The following is a 23,040-nucleotide window of genomic DNA, read 5'->3' as shown; positions in this document are numbered from 1 at the left end:
GAGATATTGTTTGTAAAATCTTTAGACGCTGACCCTACCAGAACATCTATTCTTGCTGCTATAAAAATTTGGTTTGGGGCTGGGTGCAGTGGCTCATGCCTGTAATCTCAGCACTATCATTTTCTCATATGAATTCGAAAATGCCGACCTCTGCATCCTAAATCTAAACTAATTTCCCACTCACTTGCTAATCTTCAGTCACACCAGACTGCTTTCTATTTCCGCAATGCTCCAAGCGCTCTCTGATTTTTCAGGGTCTTCAGTGTAAGTGTGCCTCTGCTTGGAATACCCTTCCACACTGCTGGCTCCTCACCACCAAAGCTCGAGGGTTCTCTCTCAGACACCCGTCCTATCAATGCTACGGGAAGTATCCCTCAAGTTACTGCTTATACCACCTATTGATTTATTTCATAGTATTTATCACAATATAAAATTACTTCATTTTCCCCTTTTAATTTAAAATATTTTTTTTTCTCCAGACTAGAATGTAAACCTCATGTGGGCAGCAGACATGTCTGCTTACTTTGTTTTTTAGAGTCTCGCTCTGTCACCCAGGCTGGAGTTCAACGGCACGATCCCGGCTCACTGCAACCTCCACCTCCCAGGTTCAAGCGATTCTGCTGCCCCAGCCTTCCAAGAAGCTGAGATTACAGGCGCCCACCAGGCCCGGCTAATTTTTGTATTTTTAGTAGGGGAGCAGTCGGGCTCTGGACTACATTTCCTGGAGGATCCCGCAGGCCAACACCACGCCTCGCGAGATTTCGGCTTCCTCTTAGCCAGGTGGCAGAATCTTTCGCTGGGCACAATTAGCTGCTGTTCCGCCTTGGAGTCCGGAGTCACTTGGCCAGGCTGGCCCCAAGCAGAACTAGAGAAAGCTGAGAATGAGGAATCCGGCTCCGGTCCTTTTGTGTGTGGAGGGCTGAGGAGAGGATTTTGCGTGTGTGATTGCGACGGTTGGCGTGGGTCTTCGTGGTCTGTGACTGTGGCTGTGTGGTGCTGACTCTGGGTGATAAGGTGGGCGCTTGTGACTGTGCGCGCTCGGAGTGGATGTGTGTGTCCTGGACGAGCCACGTTGTGTGTGCGGATGTGGACAACCGGTGACTGTGTGGTTGGGGCTGCGTGTCACAGGGTGGGTGTGTAACTTTGTGTGTGTATGCAGTACTGTGTGTGCGTGAGTTGCAGGTCTGTGGCTGTGCAGGTGCAGCTTGTGTGGCCCCGTGGTCTGTGTGAGAGAGGAGAGTGTGATTGGCTGTGAAGCAGAGGGTAAGTGGATATGGGGAGGCATGTGTGCGATTGGAACTTTGTGTGTTCCCTTGAGAGAAAAAACCCTTTAGGGAGTTAGGGCGGGTCCTCGGTAACACTCCTTTAAACAGCGAAACAGCCTGAAAAATCAGGCTGCAGGCACAGAGAAGGAAAACTAGCAAAGGGGGTTGTCCTAAAGACATTCCTCAGCTGCATTAATAAGGGACCGAGGCCCAACATAGAAATGCCTTTGTTCTTTGTGTGACCAGCGGGCTTCCAGGAAATAGTCGCTTTTTTGTGGGCATGTATACGGTGAGCTCTGTTAGATTTTGAAAGGAAAGTGAAGGTTAAAGAAAGAGAGTTGGCGGCTATATGGAGGGGACCAACTAAATGCCAGAGCCCACTGCCACTTACAGGCTGGAGTAATTATAGGCCTGGGCAGGAGGGGTCTGGGCAGTATGGCTTGTTGCCTGGGAGAATGTTGATAAGGATGTTTCTTAGGCCTTTCCCCAGCAGGATGTGATAAGGAAGTCAGGCGGTTGAGGAGGATGTTTCTCGCTGCCCAAACCCCAGTGGAATATTTCCCTCTGACCAGGGTCTGTGAAATGGTGGGGGCTTACAAAACGGTGCAGCTTGGACTATCAGGCTCCGGCGGCCACTTTCCTTTTCTGGACATGCTTTGGACTGTGAGCCGAACCTCTATGAATCATCACTTCAGCCCCTGATTGGTCCTGGGCCCAACTTTCACTTCAGCTCCTGAATGGTCCTGGGCCAAGCTTTCTCTTCAGCCTCTGATTGGTCCCAATCTAAGTTCCCGGGCCAAGTGAAGTAGTGCTTTCTCCAAGACAGCCCACAGACCAGTGAGCACATTCTTCCCCTTCCCAGTTCACAAAACCCCCAGATTCAGCCTCCTAGTTGCAACCCTCTTTCGGGTCCCCTTTGCGCTGGGGAGAGCTTTCTTCTTTTGCTTATTAAACTTCCGTTCCAACTTCATCCTTTGTGTCCACCTTCCTTAATATTCTTGGCTGTGAGAGAAAGAAGGTAAAGATAAGAGCCTTTATTCTAACAACTCAATTGCTGGAGAGAAGATTCGTGCATATTCTATGTGGCATCACATGCCATAGCCCTGGGATTGAAAGCCATGCAGTTTAAGGGATGGTGTTAATGTCAGTCCAAATAGGTAATAAGATCTTTCACTCTGCTGTATTTTAGGGGTAGGAATGAGATTGGGGGTTTGATCAATAGTTTGTACCCACAGGACCAGGGATTTGCCCAGTCATCTGTGAGTAAATGCTTGGGCCAGTTTCCATGTCTGTATTGAATTAAATATTCATACGGTTCTGTGATTTTGCCAAATACAGATTTGGTCTTTGTCCCAATTTCCTGGCATACAACTCCTAAAATCCTTGGAATGTCCTAAGGGCTTGCTTTTTTTGTTGTTTTTTGTTTTTTGTTTTTTTTGAAAACGGAGTCTTGCTCTGTCACCCAGGCTGGAGTGCAGTGGTGCAATCTCCACTCACTGCAACCTCTGCCTCCTGGGTTCAAGCAATTCTTCTGCCTCAGCCTCCTGAGTAGAGTACAGGCATGTGCCACCACACCCGGCTAATTTTTGTCTTTGTTTTATTTTTTAGTAGAGATGGGGTTTCAACATATTGGCCAGTCTGATCTCAAACTCCTGACCTCAAGTGATCTGCCTGCCTCAGGCTCCCAGTGTTGGGATTACAGGCGTGAGCCACCGCACCCAGGCTTTGGCTTTTTATATGTTAGTGATTGAGCGATAGCTTCAGGATGTGGGCTGGTCATCAGAAAGACCAAGGCAGGATTAGAGGGTTGGGACTTTCAGCCCCTACCCTCCCACCCCTGGGGAGTGGAGGGGACTGAGGATTGAGTTGATGGCAAGTGGTCAATGGTTTAATCAATCATTCCTATGTAATGAAGCCTCCTTACAAACCCAAAAGGAGTGGATTCGGAGAGCTTCCAGAGAGCTGAACACATGCAGGTTCCTGGAGGTTCATGCCCAGGGAGGGGATGGAAGCTCTGTGCCCCTTCTCCTATACCTCACGCTAGGCATCTCTTCATCTATATCCTTTGGAATGTCCTTATAATCAAACAGTAAATGTGTTTCCTTGAGGTTTGTGAGGCATTTTATTCTAGCAAATTAATCAAACCCAAAGAGGGGGTCATAGGAACTCCAAATTAAACCCATCAGTCATAATTTCCAGAGGCTGGGACTTGTGACTGGTGTCTGAAAGGGGGGCAGTTTTGGGGGCTGAGCCCTCAATCTGTGGGGTGACACTATCTCATGGTAGATAGTGTCAGAATCGAATTGGTAGACACCCAGCTGGTGTCTGCTGCAGAACTGATTCCTTGCTTGCTGATAGGGAGAAATCTCCTCATATTTTGAGGCCACAGAAGTCTTCTGGGTTGATTGTTGTGGTTTTGGTGTGAAGCAGAGGAAGAACACAGGTTGAGTTTTTTCCAAACGGGTACACGTTGGGGGTCTTCAACCTCAAGTCCATCAACTCCATCACTGAATTTTTATTCATGTATTTATTTTTATTTTTGAGGTAGGGTCTCACTCTGTCTACCAGGCTGGAGTGCAGTGGCACGATCTCAGCTCATTGCAGCCTTGATCTCCTATGCTCAAATGATCCTTCTACCTCAGCCTGCCAAATAAGCTGAAACCAGAGGCACACACTAGCACTGTGGCGTAATTAAAAATAATTTTCAGTAGGGAAGAAGACTTACTATGTTGTCTGGGCTGGTCTTGAACTCCTGAGTTCAAGTGATCCTCCCCCTCTGCCTCCAAAGTGCTATGATTACATGCATGAGGTGACTAACCTATCACTGATTTTCTTTTTCTTTCTTTCTTTTTCTTCTTTATTTATTTATTTATTTATTTATTTATTTATTTATTTGTATTTATTTTATTTTATTTTTTTGACAGAGTCTCACTCTGCCTTGCCCAGGCTGAACGCAGTGGTGCAATCTTGGCTCACTGCAGCCTCCGCCTCCCAGGTTCAAGTAATTCTCCTGTCTCAGCCTCCTGAATAGTTGGGATTACAGGTACCTGCCACCACACCCAAACAATTTTTGTATTTTTAGTAGAGACAGGGTTTCACCATATTGGCCAGGCTGGTCACGAACTCCTGATCTCAGGTGATCCACCTTACTCAGCCTCCAAAAGTGCAGTGGCAGGATCAGGGAATACTGCAGCTTTGACCTCCGGGGCTGAAGGGATCCTCCCTCCTCAGCCTCCCAAGTAGCTGGATTATAGGCATATGGCACCATGCCGGGCTAATATTTGTAATGTTTGCACAGACGGGGTTTTGCCATGTTGCCCAATCTGGTCTTGAACCCCTGAGCTCCAGCAATCTTCCCACCTGAGCCTCCCAAAGTGCTGGGATTACAGGGAAGAGCCACTGCACCCGGCCTATCACTGCATTTTTAAAGGGAAGGAGGACTATAGTGAGATTCACTAAGGCTTACAGAAAATGTAGAACCCTAGATAGATTTAAAGACAGAGATTTTAATATCCTTGAGATGATAATATCCAAATTTAGCTTTCATAGATAGGGAAATTTGAAGTATATCAGACTATAAGGTGGCATTTTGTACAACTAATTAAAACTATGTTTGAAAGGGAGCAATTGCATTTTCATTACTAATATTAAGCAACAATGAAAAAAATAGAAATAACCAAGAAATTGTTGTATTTAACTCCTCCCTCCTTTTTTGGAAAGACAGGTATTGATATTTTTAGATTCTAATCAAAACTTCTCTTTTAAAAAAAATTGATGATTCTATGGAGATGGGGAGAGAATAACCTATGTTTATGGAACACCTAATATTCCACTTACCCGAATGTCATTTATTCTATATTCTAGTTTTTTTGTTGAGACAGGGTCTTGCTCTGTTACACAGCCTAGAGTGCAGTGGGGTGGTCACAGCTCACCGATGTATACCACCATGCCTGGCTTATTATTTTATTTTATTTTTGCAGAGACAGTGTTTCCCTATATTTCCCAGGCTTGATGTGAACTTTTGGGCTCAAGCGATCTTCCTGCCTTGGCATCCCAAAGTGCTGGGATTATAGGCATAAGCCACTGTGCTCAGCCAATATTATAGTTTTGATGATAGAAGTGTCTCAGTGTACTGGAAAACTTTGTCTAAATTTTGAAAAAATATTTAAAAACACGTTGGTTTTATTTAGCCAATACTGATTTCTTTGTTCCATCATTATTTATTGGTATTATGAGCCTGTTGACTTTCAATTTCCTTACATCTCTTTCACTCCATTTCTTTTATTTTGTCCCCCAAATAGAAATTCTTTTTTTTTTTAGATGGATTCTCGCTCTTGGCTCTTGTGACCCAGGCTGGAGTGCAGTGGTGCAGTCTCAGCTCACTGTAATCTTCACCTTCCAGGTTCAGGTGATTCTCCTGCCTCAGCCTCCTGAGTAGCCTAGATTACAGGCATGTGCCACTACACCCCACTAATTTTTTGTATCCTTTTTTTTTTTTTTTTTGAGATGGAGTTTCACTCTTGTTGCCCAGGCTGCAGTGCGATGGCACAAACTCTGCTCACTTCAACTTCCGCCTCCCAGGTTCAAGCGATTCTCCTGCCTCAGCCTCCCAAGTAGCTGGGGTTAGAGGTTGAGCCACCACATCCGACTAATTTTTGTATTTTTAGTAGAGACAGGGTTTTGCCATGTTGGCCAGGCTGGTCTGGAACTCCTGATCTCAAGTCATCCACCTGCCTCGGCCTCCCACAGTGCTGGGATTACAGGCATGAGCCACTGTGCCTGGCTTTTTTGTATTTTTATATTTATTTATATTTTGGTAGAGAGTCTCGCTCTGTTGCCCAGGCTGGAGTGCAGTGGCACAGTCTTGGCTCACTGCCACCTCTGCCTCCCAGGGTGAAACGATTCTCCTGCCTCTGCCTCTCGAGTAGCTGGTATTACAGGCACCTGCCACAATGCCTGGCTACCTTTTGTATTTTAATTAGAGACAGGGTTTCACCATGTTGGCCAGGCTGGTCTTGAACTCCTGACCTCAGATGATCTGCCCACCTTAGCCTCCCAAAGTGGCCTTGCTTGAGGCCAGGAGTTTGAGACCAGCCTGGCTAACATGGTGAAACCTGCTCTCTACCAAAAATACCAAAAAAAATTAGCGGGGTATGGTGGTGTGTGCCTGTATTCCAAGCTACTTTGATGGCTGAGTCACAAAAATCACTTGAACCCAGGAGGCAGAGGTTGCAGTGAGCTGTGATCACCTCACTGCACTGTAGCCTGGGTAACAGATTGAGACTTGTCTCAAAAAAAAGAAAATCTTGGCAGGACGTGATGGCTCACACCTGTAATCCCAGCACTTTGGGAGGCCAAGGTGGGTGGATCACCTGAGTTCAGGAGTTTGAGACCAGCCTGACTAATTTGGAGAAACCCCGTCTCTCTTACAAATACAAAATTAGCTGAGCGTGGTGGTGCGTGCCTGTAATCCCAGCTACTCGGGAGAGTGAGGCAGGAGAATCACTTGAACCCAGGAGGCAGAGGTTGCAGTGAGCAAAGATCACACCACTGCACTCCAGCCTGGGCAACAAGGGAGAAACTCCGTCTCAAAAAAAGTAAAAACTTCTTTACTTTGGATAAATACTTAGAAATGGAATTTCCAGGTCAGCCTTTAGATATTATTAATAGATTTAATATGAAAAACCTTTACTTGAGGATGTATAAAGCTTTAAAAGACAGGGTCCCTATTCTTAAGTTATAAATGAAGGGGCATTTGTAAGGTAATATTCAGAAAACATCAGATAATATCCTATAAATTCCTCCTGTTCATGCTGATGACATTGGATGGCCAGTTAAGAATGACACTCCATTCTGTCCCCTGCAACCACGGTCCTGACATATCTAAATGATACTGGCCCTATGAGAACACTGTGGATGTGAAAGCATTTCCTCAAGTTATCTTTTTGGCCTGTTTGTTTTAATCTAATGATGGGATATTGAAAGTGAATCTAATGGAGTGACATGATTGTGCATCTGTTAGGGGGAATGAGAGACAGCAAGAGCAAGGGCAGAGCTCTTGTCTTAAGAGCTGAAGCAAGCAGCAGTGTTACTAGCAGAGCTACTGCACATCTGTACACATGGCTCCAATGGCTCTGACCTGTTTTTTTCCCAGTATGAACCTGATACATGAGGCAAGTTAGAAAATCAGAGTTGGCCAGGCATGGTGGCTCATGCCTGTAATCCTAGTACTTTGGGAGCCAACGTGGGTGGATCACTTGAGGCCACGAGTTCGAGACCAGACTTGGCAACACAGTGAAACCCCGTCTCTACTAAAAATACAAAAATTAGCTTGGTGTGGCGGCAGGCACCTGTAATCCCAGCTATGGGAGACTGAGGTTGCAGTGAGCCAAGATCAGGCCACTGCACTTCAGCCTGGGTGACACAGCAAGACTGTCTCAAGGAAAAAAAAAGGGAAAGGAAAGAAAATCACAGCTTGTTAGCCACTTGCAGCTAAACACATATGCACAAAAATTATTCAGTAAAAGCAAAACAGTTTTGGTGTATTTTGAGATTTTGTTTTATATCCAAAGGAAGACAATATCTTTTATCTTTAAACTACTGTTTGGAAAATGCCTTCTACATAACAAATGTTATGGTTGTCTTCTAATTGGGTCTTGAGGTCTCTCAGGAGAATGGCTATAAACTCTACCTCACTCTAATGGGGCTCTAGGGGAGGGGCCTGTGGGTCTTTAGGGTAGCCTTTCACCAGAAATTTCTTTTTCCTGGCCCACAGCCTAATGCTCAAGTGTCTGACCCATGACCAGGTGTCTCACAGGAAGCTTGTTTATACTGACAGATGCCCTTGTAACTTTTGTCTGACCTGTGTGCAGTTTATTCCTACCATGATACCCACTCTTTTTTTTTTTTTTTTTTTTTTTTTTTTTGAGACACATTCTCGATCTGTTACCAGGCTGGAGTGCAGTGGCATGACCTTGGCTCACTGCAACCTCCACCATCTGGGTTCAAGCAATTTTTCCTGCCTCAGCCTCCTGAGTAGCTGGGACTACAGGCACGCGCCACCATGCCAAACTAATTTTTGTATTTTTAGTACAGTCGGAGTTTCACCATGTTGGCCAGGATGGTTTTGATCCCTTGACCTCATGATCTGCCCTACTCAGCCTCTCAAAGTTCTGGGATTACAGGCGTGAGCCACCGCGCCTGACTTTTTTTTTTTTTTTTTTTTTTTGAGACAGGATCTTGCTCTGGTGCCTAGGCTGGAGTGCAGTGGCAGGATCACAGCTCACTGCAGCCTTGACCTCCTAGGCTCAAGCAATCCTCCCATCTCAGCCTCCCAAGTATCTGGGACTAGAGGCATGTCCCACTACATCTGGCTAATTTGTATATGATATATATTTTTGTAGAGATAGGGATTTGCCATGTTGCCCAGGTTGATCTTGAACTCCTGAGGTCAAGCAGTTCACCTGCCTTGGCCTCCCAAACTGCTGTGATTACAGGTGTGGGTTACCACACCCAGCCAATGTACATTTAATTATCAAAGTACTATCTATACTACTTTATGGAAGTACTAATTATCAAAGTGCAATAGAGGTTTTGTTGTTGTTGTAATTGTTGTTTTTCTTCTGAGACAGAGTTTCAATCTTATTCCCAGGCTGGAGTGCAGTGGTGCGATCTCGGCTCACTGCAACCTCCACCTCCCAGGTTCAAGCGATTCTCCTGCCTCAGCCTCCCAAGTAGCTGGGATTACAGGCATGTGCCACCACACCCAGCTAATTTTATATTTTTAGTAGAGACTAAAATGGTCTCTCCATGTTGGTCAGGCTGGTCTCGAACCCCTGACCTCAGGTGATCCATCAACCTTGCCCTCCCAAAGTGCTGGGTTTACAGGTGCGAGCCACTATGCCTGGCCAATAGAGGTTTTTAAACTTTTTATAGATATTTTTGAAAGATCCTGTCTTCCTTTAAGAAAAGAGACAAGGCTGGGTGTGGTGGCTCATGCCTGTAATCCCAGCACTTTGGGAGGCCAAAGATGGATTGCTTGAGCTCAGGAGTTTGAGAGCAGCCTGGCCAAATGGCAAAACCTCGTTTCTACTAAAAATACAAAAAAAAAATTAGCTGGGCATGGTGGCGCATGCCTATAGTCAAAGCTAATACAGAGGTTGAGGTGGGAGGATCACCTGAGCCTGGGAGGTTGAGGCTGCAGTGAGCTATGATTGTGCCACTGTACTCCAACCTGGGCAACAGAACGAGACCCTGTCTTAAAGTGAAAACAAAAACAAAAAAATGAAACGAGAAAAAAAAACAAGAAAGAAAATGGTAAGGGGGAAGTGCCTATTTATTAAGCTTTTGTTGTAAATAGTAACTTGCATATCAGATGTTTACTGTAATATTCTTGAAGCTTTGCCAGGCCTACAGCTTGCTGTGTGCTTTTCAACTCTATTTCATTTATTTGGGAAATAATATTATATATCAATGTACTTTATTCATTCCAAGCTCTAACCATGGAATACTGGGAATGTCCCATTCTATGAAGGAGGTTTGCTGGCCACAACAGGAACATTCATGAACACGGAGGTACTTTGTTGAAGTTACACTAATTTTTTTACTCTTCCCCACTCTCAGACTAGCCGGTCCACTCACTATATTCTCTCCATCCTTCAGCACCTTTCCATCTCTTCCTTCATCTTAAAAACCTTTCCTTTAATTTCAACAGTGCTGCCTGGGTTTGTCATTTCAGGGTTTGGGCATGTTCCAGGATCTGTCTATAGACTTCTCTCAGGAGGAATGGGAGTGCCTGGACACTGCTCAGAAGGACTTATACAGAGATGTAATGATGGAGAAGTATAGCATCCTGGTCTCATTAGTTAAGGATGTCTATCCCCAAATAACTCATGAATTTTGGGTGTAGCTTTCACTTCTCTGGGTGACTTTTCACCTGCTGCCTAGGGAATTGTTTTATGTTTTGTAGATTAATAGATGGGCAGCTCTTTGGGGTCACTCCATCTTCTCCATGCTTCAGACCTTTACACCTTTCTCTAGTCCTTCGTGAGTACTAAGGGACTAACTGAATTCAGGTACAGCACGAGTATGTCTTACTTCTTTTCTTTCTTTTTCTTTTTTTTTTTTTTTTGAGATGAAGTCTCACTCTATCACCCAGGCTGGAGTGCAATGGCGCGATCTCAGTTCACTCCAACATTCATCTCGGGTTCAAGAGATTCTCATGTCTCAGCCTCCTGAGTAGCTGGGATTACAGGCAACCGCCACTAGGCCTGGCTAATTTTTGTGTTTTTAGTAGAGACGGGGTTTCACCATGTTGGTCAGGCTGGTCTTGAACTCCTGACCTCAAGCAATCCACCTGTTTTGGCCTCCCAAAGTGCTGGGATTACAGGAGTGAGCCACTGTGTCTGGCCAAGAACCCCCTTTTACCTCCACCTCTTCAGTCTGTGCTACCCTCTTGTCATAATTTCTTTCCATTTCAAAGAATAATATTCCCTTTTCAGAAGCCATCCTGTTTCCTCTCTCTCGGGGCTACTTCTTTCCCTTTAAAATTTAAACCCGTGTTGTTGCTTTAAAAACAAATCTTTTAAAATATATTTATTTTTCATACTGATCCTTGACTTTTTTTTGCCTTGTCTTTTCTTGGCTAGTTTTCCTTTAATGCAGCCATTTCATGCATCAATGGATATTCATTCACTATTTTTTTTTTTTTTTTTATACAGAGTCTCACTCTGTAGCCCGGGCTGGAGTGCAGTGGCGCGATCTTGTGTCACTGCAAGCCAATAAGAAGCTCTTGGGGATGACCTGCCTACAAGCACAGCAAAACCTTTCCTGCGCATTTCTGCGCTGGAACGCCTACCTGCCCCGGCAAACCAAAACTTTACTATCACCCTTAGTGCCGTTTCCTGCACTTTCTTGCAGATTTGTACCAGGCACTGGAGACCCTCCCACCTGGTTCACGCCCACCGCCCGGTGAGCACCCAGACCAACCTTGAGCACCGCCAGTCTTGTTATCAACAAACAGGCTAGTAAGTTATAAAAAATAAAATAAAGTAAATGTAGCTGGGCATGGTGGCATGCGCCTGTAATCCCAGCTACTCCGGAGGCTGATGCAGGAGAAAAGCTTGAACCCAGGAAGTGAAGGTTGCAGTGAGCCGAGATCGCGCCACTGCACTCTAGCCTGGATGGCAAGAGCGAAACTCCTTCTCGAAATAATAAATAAAATAAAGGAAATGGGGCTGGGTGTTGTGGCTCACGCCTGTAATTCCAGCAATTTTGGTGGCCGAGGTGGGCGGATCACTTGAGGTCAGAAGTTCGAGGCCAGTCTGGCCAACATGGTGAAACTCCGTCTGTACTAAAAATAAAGAATTAGCCAGGCATGGTGGCGGGCGCCTGTTATCCCAGCTATTTGTGAGGCGGAGGCACAAGAATCGCTTGAATCCCAGTGGCAGAGGTTGCAGTGAGCCGAGCTCGTGCCACTGCGCTGCAGCCTGGGCTACAGAGCAAGACTTCATCTTAAAATAAAATAGGCCGGCGGAGGGTGCTCATGCCTGTAATCACAGCTCTTTGGACGCCGAGGCGGGTGGATTGCCTGAGCTCAGGAGTTCAAGACCATCCTGGCCTACATGGTGAAACCCCATCTCTACTAAAAATGCAAAAATTAGCCGGGCATGGTGGTGCATGCCTGTAATCCCAGCTACTTGAGAGGCTGAGGCAGGAGAACGGTTTCAACCCAGGAGGCAGAAGTTTCAGTGAGCCGAGACCACCACATTGCACTCCAGCTTGGACAAGAGGATTGAAACTCCGTCTCAAAAAGACACAAGTAAACAAATATAAAAGAAATAGACAAAGCAGACCTTAATGCATGAACTCAAACAAATGCTTTCACTGCCAGACTCCATCTTTGCAAAACTGAACCTAGGACAATGTGCACGTTTCTAACTAGCAATTCTGGAGGACAGATCAGGGAGGCAGCGTGAGCTTGCTTTTCTGCAATTTAATTGAATGGTCAGTAAAGTCAGTGTTCGCAGGCATTTTCGATGTTCTGTAGTGGGCTTCAGTTCCTATGGCAGTGTGGCACGCCAGGTTTCCAATAGCAACCAGAACAGTTTCTACTAACCCTTTACTATAATTTTGATGAATGCATAAGTTAACGTTAAAGAAATGAAGAAACTGGTGCCTGAGTATCAGGGATGGAATGTGAAAACCAACCCATTGAGACCCCACCTGGGTTTTCTCAGACCCTAAATTCTGAATAGAATAATGATAGCATTCTTACACACTCACCTTGGCCTGTCTTAAGATTCAGAAACTTACCAAGACTCTAGAGAAATCTTTCCAGACGCTAGACCCGAGTTAAAAATTAGCTGCTGATTGAATGAAACACTCCTGCTTGTAGGTGCAATCCCACATGGAGCTTAAGAAGTATATAAGCACTAGAAAAAAAAAAAAAACTTGTAACTTTGAGTTGATCTGGTGAGTTACCCGGTGCTTCTCCCTGTAAGTGGCTGCAGAAATAAACTTCCTTCTTTCCCAGTTTGTCTGTGTCTTGTTATTGAACCATTGCGATGGACCTGCCCAGCAAAGTACTCTTTTGTGTGGTTATCTGGGACTCCTTTTGGAGGGAACATTTAAAATTTTCCATTTCAAAGCATTCTGTTGGCACTCTTCCACTGTTTTTCTCTGCCTACCCTGGGACCTGTGTTCTCCTGGACTTGAATCTCCAGCCACAGAGCCTAGAAGCCCATTCTTACACATTCTGTGACTGTTCCCCAAACACAGGGAGAATTTGCGGAAAATAAGCCTAAAAGTCTTGCCATTCTTTGCGATAAAACCCCACATTACAAACTGCTGAAAACAGGATTCTAGCCTGAATAGGTTTTTCCTCTATTTGAAACCAATCATTTCCCTTTACAATTTTGGAGGGAAGTTTCCAAATCAATCAGTAAGCACCCCCCACCCCAGGTTTATCCTTATGTAATGTGCCCCCTCTGCACATGCAAGATTGAATAAACCTTGAAAATATTATGCTAAGTGAAAGAAGCCAGTCACAAAGGACCACATGTTATGTAATTCCATTTAAATAAAATGTCCAAAATAGACCAATACATAGAAACAGAAAGTAGATTAGTGGTGGCCCAGGGTTAGGGGAGTTGGGGGGAAATGGAGGGATATGGTGTTTACTTCAGGATAATGAAAATGATCTAAAATTTGTTGTGGTGATGTTTGCATAACAGTGCAAATATACTGAAAACCATTCAATTTTACACTTTAAATCAGTGGCTTCTGTGGTATGTTATCAATATTTCTCAATAAAACTTCAAAAAAAATAGTGCCTATGTGTGTTTTTGTGTATTATTCCTCCAGAGTCCAGTCCATATTTTTTACATTTGATGAAGAAATTAAGATTTTGTTTCTTCTTCTTTTTTTTTTTTTTTTTTGAGACAGAATCTCCCTCTATTGCCCACACTGGAGTGCATTGGCACAATCTTGGCTCAGTGCAACCTCCAGGCTAATTTTTGTATTTTCAGTAGAGACAGTGTTTCACCATGGTGGCTAGATGGTCTCAAACTTCTGAGCTAAAGTGAGTCCCCCACCTTGGTCTCCAAAATTGCTGGAATTAGAGGCATGAGCCACCGCACCCAGCCCAAGATTTAGTTTTTGTTGTTTTGATGCCCTAGGGCCATCTTATTCTACCTTAATTTCTGATGCATCATCTCAGTGGAAATTTTACATTAGGCCCCAAAGTATTTTCCTCTTTTTAAGATTTTGTCAGCCGAGTACAGTGGCTCACACCTGTAATCTCAACACTTTGGGAGGCCAAGGTGGGAGGATCAGTTGAGCCCAGGAGTTCAAGACCAGTCTCTGCAACATAGTGTGACACATATACCTACAAAAAAAATTTTAGTTAGGTGGGCATATTGGTTCATGCCTGTAGTCTCAGCTACTATGTAAGCTGAGGAGGGAGGATCACTTGAGCCCAGGAGGTTGAGGCTACAGTGGCCATGATTATACCACTGCACTCCAGCCTGGGTGACAGAGTGATACCCTGTCTTAAAAAACATTAATTGGAATTTTTTTTTAGAAAACAAAGTATACGCTTAGTGACTTGATACAAATGAATGAATTTGATGATCTACAGAAACCAAAATAAATAAATAAATAAAAACCCAAAGCCATTCTTCTTATGTGAATATCTGGTGTCTCTGAATTACAAGAATTGTGAATTATGATTAATAACAAATATGCATGACAAGGACTCAATAAGGGATAGGCATTAATAAACTGCAATGCACACTTACTAGAGTAAGGCCTTTAAAGATGTACAAGAAAAAGAAAGAAAAGGCATTGAAAAATTGCATTGCCTACCAAAACGCTAAAGTTTACCTAAGTCCATTAATCAGCACACACACACACACGCGCGCACAATGGGTGTGCAAAATGGTCAACACAGTCTCCTATAAATGTATCCTTTTATTAATAGGCCTGTGGGGGCAAGAGATGAGGTTCTATAGATCCTGGAATCAGGGATGGGGAATCTGTGGGGTCCCTGGGGTGAGAGATGATGATCTCTAGTGATGGGTGGTCTTTGGGATAGTGATGAGGTCCATGGAATCAATTCTTGTGGGTATGTAGGGTCAGTGATGAGGGAATCTGGTGTCAGTGATGGGATGTGTGTGGAATCAATCTGTGAAAGCCACATTTGTGGTGTCATCTCTCATGCTGACACCCTGATCTGTGTGTCAGTGGTGGAAATTCTATGGGGTCAGAGTGTGACCGTCAGGTCCCTGACACTGTGTGTTCTGGGTCTGGCCAAGTGCACAGATTCCCTTGCCTGGTCCTGGCTGGAGAGGCCCTTCTCAAGGACTCCTCACATGAAAGGTGGGTTGGTGGTGGGTTTTGTTTTTGTTTTGTTTTGTGGTGGAGGTGGGGGTGGGCTGGCTTTTTCTTTAGGATGTAGTTTTGCCTCTTAGAGACCACAGACGCATGTAGCTTTTAGGAAGAATTTTTGTCTGGGTGGTCACTAGGTCCTTTGGGCCAAGCCATCTAATGGGAGTAAAGCTGACCATTCCCTCAGTGCAGTTCAGATCTAGATGGCCGTTTTAAGGTGTCCTCAAGGTGGCGTGCAAGTGGGTTGTGGCTTTGAGTGGCAGGTGTGTGGGAAGAAACAACTAAGAAGACCCAGGAGTGCTCCTTGGCTGGATCTGTCACAGCTGGAAGAACAGCCTCCCTAACCCATCAGATGCCAATGGGAGGTACCTCTGGACTGTGAGAGGCTGGTGGAGGTGGGACCTCCAGACATAGAGATTCTGGGCACAGAAGCCTGTTACTGCCAGACGCTGAGTCATTGCCACGGGATTCAAGGGCGTTTCTGGTCAGATCAGAGCCTTTCTCAGATAATTATTTCGGTAACTGGGGAGCTCTTTTCCAGCGCACGCCCCCATGAAGGCCTAATGTGCCCTCTGCTGCAGAGTCTTCTTGGGTCTGAGAACCACTTGTTTCTTACATCCCTGTGCTAATCTCACCATCTGCTCCTACATACCCAAGGCATTTGCCACATGCTGGTCCTCTCTTTCCTGACAGGTGGGCCATCTGTCCAGCTTCTGTGAGGACAGTTCAAATTATGGAGGAGGGGGCAGGTGCAGGGCAGCAGTGCTGAGGGGACTACCGGGCAGTTGGGGTAGCAGGGTCTCATTTTTCTTTGTAGCTCAGATTCCTAAGCCTGTGACTTTGAGTATCGGTGTCTTCCTTGCAATGTTTCAATCTGAGGTTCTTGGGGAGAGTGCAGAATTGGAGCCCGATGGAAACCTGGTGGGGAGAGGGGTGGGTGGAGGGAACATGGAGAATGTGTCAGGTGGTGTCTATTCCTGGCACCTTACTTTGCCTGCTGGAGTTTCCCAGTCTGTTCCAGATGCACTCTCTCGACCCTGAAGGGATCTGAGGGGGGATGTTGGTCGACAGTTTGTGCTCCCCTGGACTCGATTGGAATTGGTCCCACAAAGTGTTATTTATTTATTTATTTATTTATTTATTTATTTATTTGGAGGGAGTCTTGCTGTCACCCAGGCTGGAGTGCAGTGGGGCAATCTTATCTCACTGCAACCTCTGATTCCCAGGTTCAAGTGATTCTTCTGCTTCAGCCTCCCTAGTAGCTAGGACTACAGGTGTCCACCACCACATCTTGCTAAATTTTTTATTTTTAGTAGAGACAGGGTTTCACAATATTGGTCAGGCTGGTCTTGAACTCCTGACCGGTGATCGACCCACCTTGGCCTCTCTAAGTGCTGGGATTACAGGTGGGAGCCATCACACCCTGCCAATCCCACAAATTTAGGCATTATGGTACTTTGCTACTTTTGAATCACTTATTTTTTACTTGTGTTTTTCCCCCTCCTTTTATTGATTGATTGACACAGAGTCTCGCTGTGTCACCCAGGCTGAACTGCAGTGGCACAATCTCAGTTCATTGCAACCTCTGCCTCCCGGGTTCAAGCGATTCTCCCGCCTCAACCTTCCAAGTAGCTGGGATTACAGGTGCATGCCATCATGCCTGGCTAATTTTTGTATTTTCAGTAGAGACAGGGTTTCACCATGTTGGCTAAACTGGTCTCGAACTTCTGACCCCAAGTGATCCACCTGCCTTGGCTTCTCAAAGTGCTGACATAGGCATAAGCCTCCTTGCCCGGACTTCCCTCCTTTTCCTTCAGGTATTTTAAATGTTTTCTTTCCTCCATCTATTTAATTATATATGATTGCCTTGAGGATTTCAGCTTGAATTAAAATTACATATATTTACCTCTCTTTATTAATATTTAAACATATTAAAATAATGCATGTTCATAATGAAAATGAAACATTACAAATAAATACACAGGAAAAGCAGTATTCCCCCTCCAATTCCACTCTTGAAATAACCAGTTAACAAGATGATGAGCATCTTTCCATGATGTTCTCCAAGATTCATATAAGTATTGGCCAGCAAACAACAGAACGTATAGGCCAGGCATGGTGGCTCATGCCTGTAATCCCAACTCTTTGGGAGACTGAAACGGGTGGATCTTTTGAGGTTAGGAGTTCGAGACTAACCTGGCCAATATGGTGAAACCCCATCGCTATAAAAAGTACAAAAATTATTTGGGCACGGTGGCGAGCACCTTAATCCCAGCTACTTGGGAGTCAGAGGCACGAGAATCTCTTGAACCCGGGAGTAGAAGGTTGCAGTGAGCCAATATCACATTACTTCACTCCAACCTGGGTGACAGACTGAGATTCCATCTCAATAAATAAGTAAATCCATAAAATAAAGAGAAAAAAAGAAAGATGAAAGAAAGAAGAAAGAAAGAAAGAGGAAGGGAGGAAGAAAGAAAGAAAAAGAAGTCATGTGCTCAGGTTGCTAAGATCAATGGTAAGAACAAATCCTCTGACGGTGAAAATGTAACAAGGAAAAATAAATTTCTGTTAGTATTGTTTGTTGCAACCCAAGCTCTAAAAAGTACAACCACGTGTGTGATAAGTGCTTAGTTAAGATGAAAAAGGCATTAAATTTGTCCGTGGAAATCATAAACAGAAATGTGTTCTGATTGACAGCAATTGGGTCAATGCTACCCAAGGTTCAGGCATCCACTGCGGGTCTTAGAACACATCTCCTGCAGATAAGGGAGGGCTACTATATAACGTTTCTTTCTTTTTTCTTTAATTATAAAGGGTTCTCCTTTTTTAATATAACAATTGCCCACATATATCACTTTAGGTATAAAGATATTAGGATACCTTTATAGTAGATAAAAAGCTAACTCATTCTTTGTAAGAGTTAAAGTATCTTTCATTATATGAGCATTTTAAGATATTAAAGTACTTTTGCCACCAAAAATAGCGCTTCTGTAAATATTCTTCTACTTATATCTTTATTAATTTTTACTTCTGCTGAAACAAATTGCATGAGGAAACAAGTGTATGTGTATAAAGTGTAATATAAGTATATATATTTAATATGTGTATATACAACTTAATATATACACATACATACAATAACATACAATTTTTTTGTTTTGTTTTTTGAGATGGAGTTTTGCTCTCTCATCCAGGCTGGAGTGCAGTGGTGTGATCGGCTCACTGCAACTTCCACTGTTTGGTTCAAGTGATTCTCCTGCCTCAGCCTCCTGAGTAGCTGGGAATACAGACATCTGCCACCACATCCAGCTAACTTTGTTTTTTTAGTGCAGATGGGTTTTCACCATGTTGGCCAGGCTGCTCTCAAACTCCTGACCTCAAGTGATAAGCCCACCTTGGCCTCCCAAAATGCTGGAATTACAGGCATGAGCCACCGTGCCCGGCCTAACATATACAATTTAATGTATATACAAATATAGGTTGGGTGCAGTGGCTCACTCCTGTAATCCTAGCTCTTTGGGGAGCTGAGGTAGGGGATTGTTTGAACCCAAGAGTTTGAAATCAGCCTGGGCATCATGGTGAAACCCTATCTGTACAAAAAACACAAAAATTAGCTGGGTGTACTTGCAGGTGCTTGTGGTCCCAGCTACTCAGGAGACTGAGGTGGGAGGATAGCTGGAGCCTGGGAGGTCGAGGCTGCAGTGAGTTGTGATCATGCCACAGCACCCCAGTGTGGGTGACAGAGTGAGACCCTGTCTCAGACAAAAACAAAAACAAACCAAATATAATGTTTATGTGCTACACACTTGATTTCTTTCCAAAGGGTTATATAACACTGTACTTTCACCAGCAATATATGCGAGTAATCATTTCCTACATACTATCACTTGTGTGCATTCAAGGAAACTTAGTAGGCCTGAACTGCCCAAACCTGGCACACTCCAAAGAAAGATTTGGCTCTAATCTAGCTCCCGGGAAATAACCTCTAAGTCCTTGGAATCTTCTGCTTATCTGGGAATTAACAACGTGATTTATTATGGGGACCTTGGACCATGCAGTGTCAGCTTGACCTTGGGAAGGGTGGAGACAGAGAAACTAAGGTCATCCAAGTGGGTGCTCTTGTCCATGTGACCAACTTCCAGTAAAATGCTCAACACCAAGGCTCAGGTAAGCTTCTTGTTGGGGAGTATTTTCTGTACTTTTTGCCACACATCGCTGGGTGAATTAAGCACTGTCCACACGATGTCACTGGGAGAGGACAACTGGAAGCTTGTGCTTTGTCTCTCCTGGACTCTGCCCTGTGCACCTTTTTTTGCTGCTGATTTTAATCTGTATCTTTTTGTTGTAATAAACTATGAGTATAACAGCTTCACTCGGTTTTGTGAGTCTTTCTAATTAATCACTAAACATTTGGGACCTCAGAACACAGTGTTGTTTCTTCTTTAATTGAATTTTCCATGTTATGTAAGAAACCTATGTGCATAATTGAAAAATCACAAACTAAGAAAGAGGTTTCCATGCAGTCTACTCCCCCACCCTGTTTCTCCAATGCTCCCCCGTCTACTTCCTGAATAATCAAATGCTTAAATTTTCTAAACTATTTCTAATCTCTATATCTGAGTGCTTATCTCTGTATTATATAATAGGTAGATCCTCCTTCTCAATATATCAACTTGATATATTACTTGATGTCTTCCTGTTCTGACAGCTGATGACTTGGCTGACACTCACCCCTTACCCCAGTGCCTGGACCGCTTTTTAAACATGGTGCTGTCACTATTTTCTTTTTCTTTTCTTTTCTTTTCTTTCTTTTTTTTTTTTTTTGAGGCAGAATATTGCTCTGTCACCCAGGCTAGAGTGCAGTGGCATGATCTGGGCTGACTGCAACCTCCACCTCCCATATTCAAGTGATTCTCCTGCCTCAGCCTCTGGAGTAGCTGGGATTACAGGGGCACACCACCACGCCTGGCTAATTTTTGCATTTTTTGTAGAGACGGGGTTTCACACTCTCAGCCAGGCTGGTCTTGAACACCTGACCTCATGATCCACCCATCTCAGCCTCCCAAAGTGCTGGGACCACACCCGGCCACTCTCACTATTTTCAATGGCTCTCTTGGTCACCTGTCACTCGGGAGAGTAGCTGAGGCAGGAGAATCACTTGAACCCGGGAGGTGGAGGTTGCAGTGAGCTGAGATGGTGCCATTGCACTGCAGCCTGGGCAACAAGAATGAAACTCTGTCTAAAAAATGAATAAATAAATAAATAAATAAATAAATAAAACAGAAAAGGAAAGAAAAGAAGCTCTTCCTCCATATACCTGTAAGGATCTTTGTCTTAATTTTCTTCATGTCTTAATATCATTCTTGTCTTGTCAGAGATCATCCTATCTGAAATTGAAACTATTTACCGCTTCCCTTTTTTTCCATAGCACTTAAAATTTCCTTTTTTTTTTTGAGATGGAGTCTCGCTCTGTCACCCAGGCTGGAGTGCATTGGTGTGATCTTGGCTCACTGCAACCTCTGCCTCCCAGGTTCAAGTGATATCCTGCCTCAGCCTCCCAAGTAGCTGGGATTACAGGCATCAGCCACCACGCCTGGTTAACATTTTTTTGTGTGTGTGTGTTTTAGTAGAGACAGAGTTTCATCATGTTGGCCAGACTGGTCTTGAACCCCTTACCTCAGGTGATCCAAACCACCTCGGAATCCCAAAGTGTTGGGATTACAGGGGTGAGCCACCACACCCAGCCCTGGCTAATTTTTGTATTTTTAGTGGAGACAGGGTTTCACCATATTGGCTAGGCTGATCTCGAACCCCTGACCTCAAGTGATCTCCCTGCCTTGGCCTCCCAAAGTGTTGGGATTACATGCATGAGCCACTGTGCCTGGACTGATTTTTGACAAATCATCTCTATTCTTCTATTATGTCCACTAGAATGTAAACTTGATGACAGCAGGAGATATTGTCAGTTTTGTTCAATGCTATTTGTCCCTAGAGCCTAGAACTGTACCATGCACATGGTAAGGAGACAAATATTTGTTGAATGAATATATTGAGCAGCTGTTCTCAGACTTTTTGGTCTCAGAAATTCTTTACTCTCTGTTTCTTTACTCCCGACCTCAGGTGATCTGCCCACCTTGGCCTCCCAAAGTGCTAGGATTATAGGAGTGAGCCACCACGCCCAGCCGCCCAACTAATTTTTGTATGGTAGTAGGCACCGGGTTTTGCCATGTTGGGCAGGCTGATCTTGAACTCCTGACCTCAAGTGATCCCCCACCTCAGCCTCCAAAAGTGCTGAGATTACAGGCATGAGCCACCGCACACGACTAAATAAACCAAAAACTTTAGATAAGTGAATTTGGAGGAAATATTTATAACAGATAAAATGGACTAACAGATAATTCTAATTTACTGTCTCTCTGACTTAATAAAATATTAGTCAATACCCTAAGAAGAAAGGAACAAAATCTAAAAATTCACCTTTCACAAACACAAATAGTTGGAAAACAAAGTCAAAACCTAAGAACTTGTTGACCACTTATCTCTCCGTTGAAATCAGCTCTTGAATGTGTTGAACTAGGATGGACTTCAGATTAGGAAATTTTAAAAATATTTTTTAAAGTTTCACTTTTTGGAATTTAAAATTAATCCAAATTATGTAATATACAACATTTGGAATTTACCAAACAGTACTCTATCATTTTATTTTTCACTCTTCAAATAATTTCTTGTTCAAGAGTTTAAAATGCTTTTAAAATTAATAGCTTCTGCAGGCTATAGTCTGTAGAGACTGTCTCTACAAAAAATAAAAATATATATACTTTTAAAAATATATAAATTATATATTTATTTAAATGTATATGTTTTAAGTATATAAAATATATTTTTAAAATTTCATTTTTTTGCCGGATCGTATGGTAAGCATATGTTTAGACTGGCAGGAACTTGCAAAACTGCCTTCCACAATGGCTGTCCCACTTTGCATTCTCAGCAGAAATAGAGATGAGTTCCTGTCACTCCATATCTTCACCAGCATTTGGTGTTGGTATTTGCATTCAAGCCAGTCTAAGAGATGTGTAATGGTATCACATGGTTGTTTTAATTTGAATCCGCTTGTGATATATGGTGTTGAGCATCTTTTCAGAGGTCTAAGAAATGTGCTGGGCATGGTGGCACATGCCTGTGGTCCCAGCTACTCAAGAGGCTGAGGCGGGAGGGTTACTTGAGCCCTGGAGGTTGGGGCTGCATTGAGCCATGATTGCACCACTGCACTCCAGCCTGAGTGACAGAGATAAAACCTGTCTCAAAAAGATAAATAAGGCCAGGTGTGGTGACTTATGTCTGTAATCCAAGCACTTTGCAAGGCCAAGGTGGGTGGATCACGAGGTCAGCAGATCAAGACCATCCTGGCTGACACAGTGAATCCCCGTCTCAACTAAAAACACAAAAAATTAGCCAGGTATGGTGGCTGGTGCCTGTAATCCCAACTACTCTGGAGGCTGAGACAGAAGAATCGCTTGAACCCGGGAAGCAGAGGTTGCCATGAGCCGAGATCAGGCCATTGCACTCCAGCCTGGGTGACAGAGTGAGACTCCATCTCAATAAATAAAAATAAATAAATAAATAAATGACTTAATTTTTAGAACAGTTGTAGGTGTACAGAAAAATAGAGCAGAAGGCATACTGAGCTCTAATATCTACCTCCACCATAGTACACACACTTCCTCTATTATCACCTTCTTAGTGTGGTAATTTGTTATGCTTGATGAGCCAATATCGATATTATTAAGTTCATGGCTAATATTAAGATTCACTCTCTGTGTTCTACCATTTATGGGCTTTGACAAATGCTTAAGAACATATATCCACCATTATAGCATCACACAGAAAA

The sequence above is a fragment of the Pongo pygmaeus genome, chromosome 19 (assembly GCF_028885625.2).
Source record: "Pongo pygmaeus isolate AG05252 chromosome 19, NHGRI_mPonPyg2-v2.0_pri, whole genome shotgun sequence".
In the NCBI taxonomy this organism is placed as follows: Eukaryota; Metazoa; Chordata; class Mammalia; order Primates; family Hominidae; genus Pongo; species Pongo pygmaeus.
Note: the sequence above shows the minus strand (reverse complement) of the source record.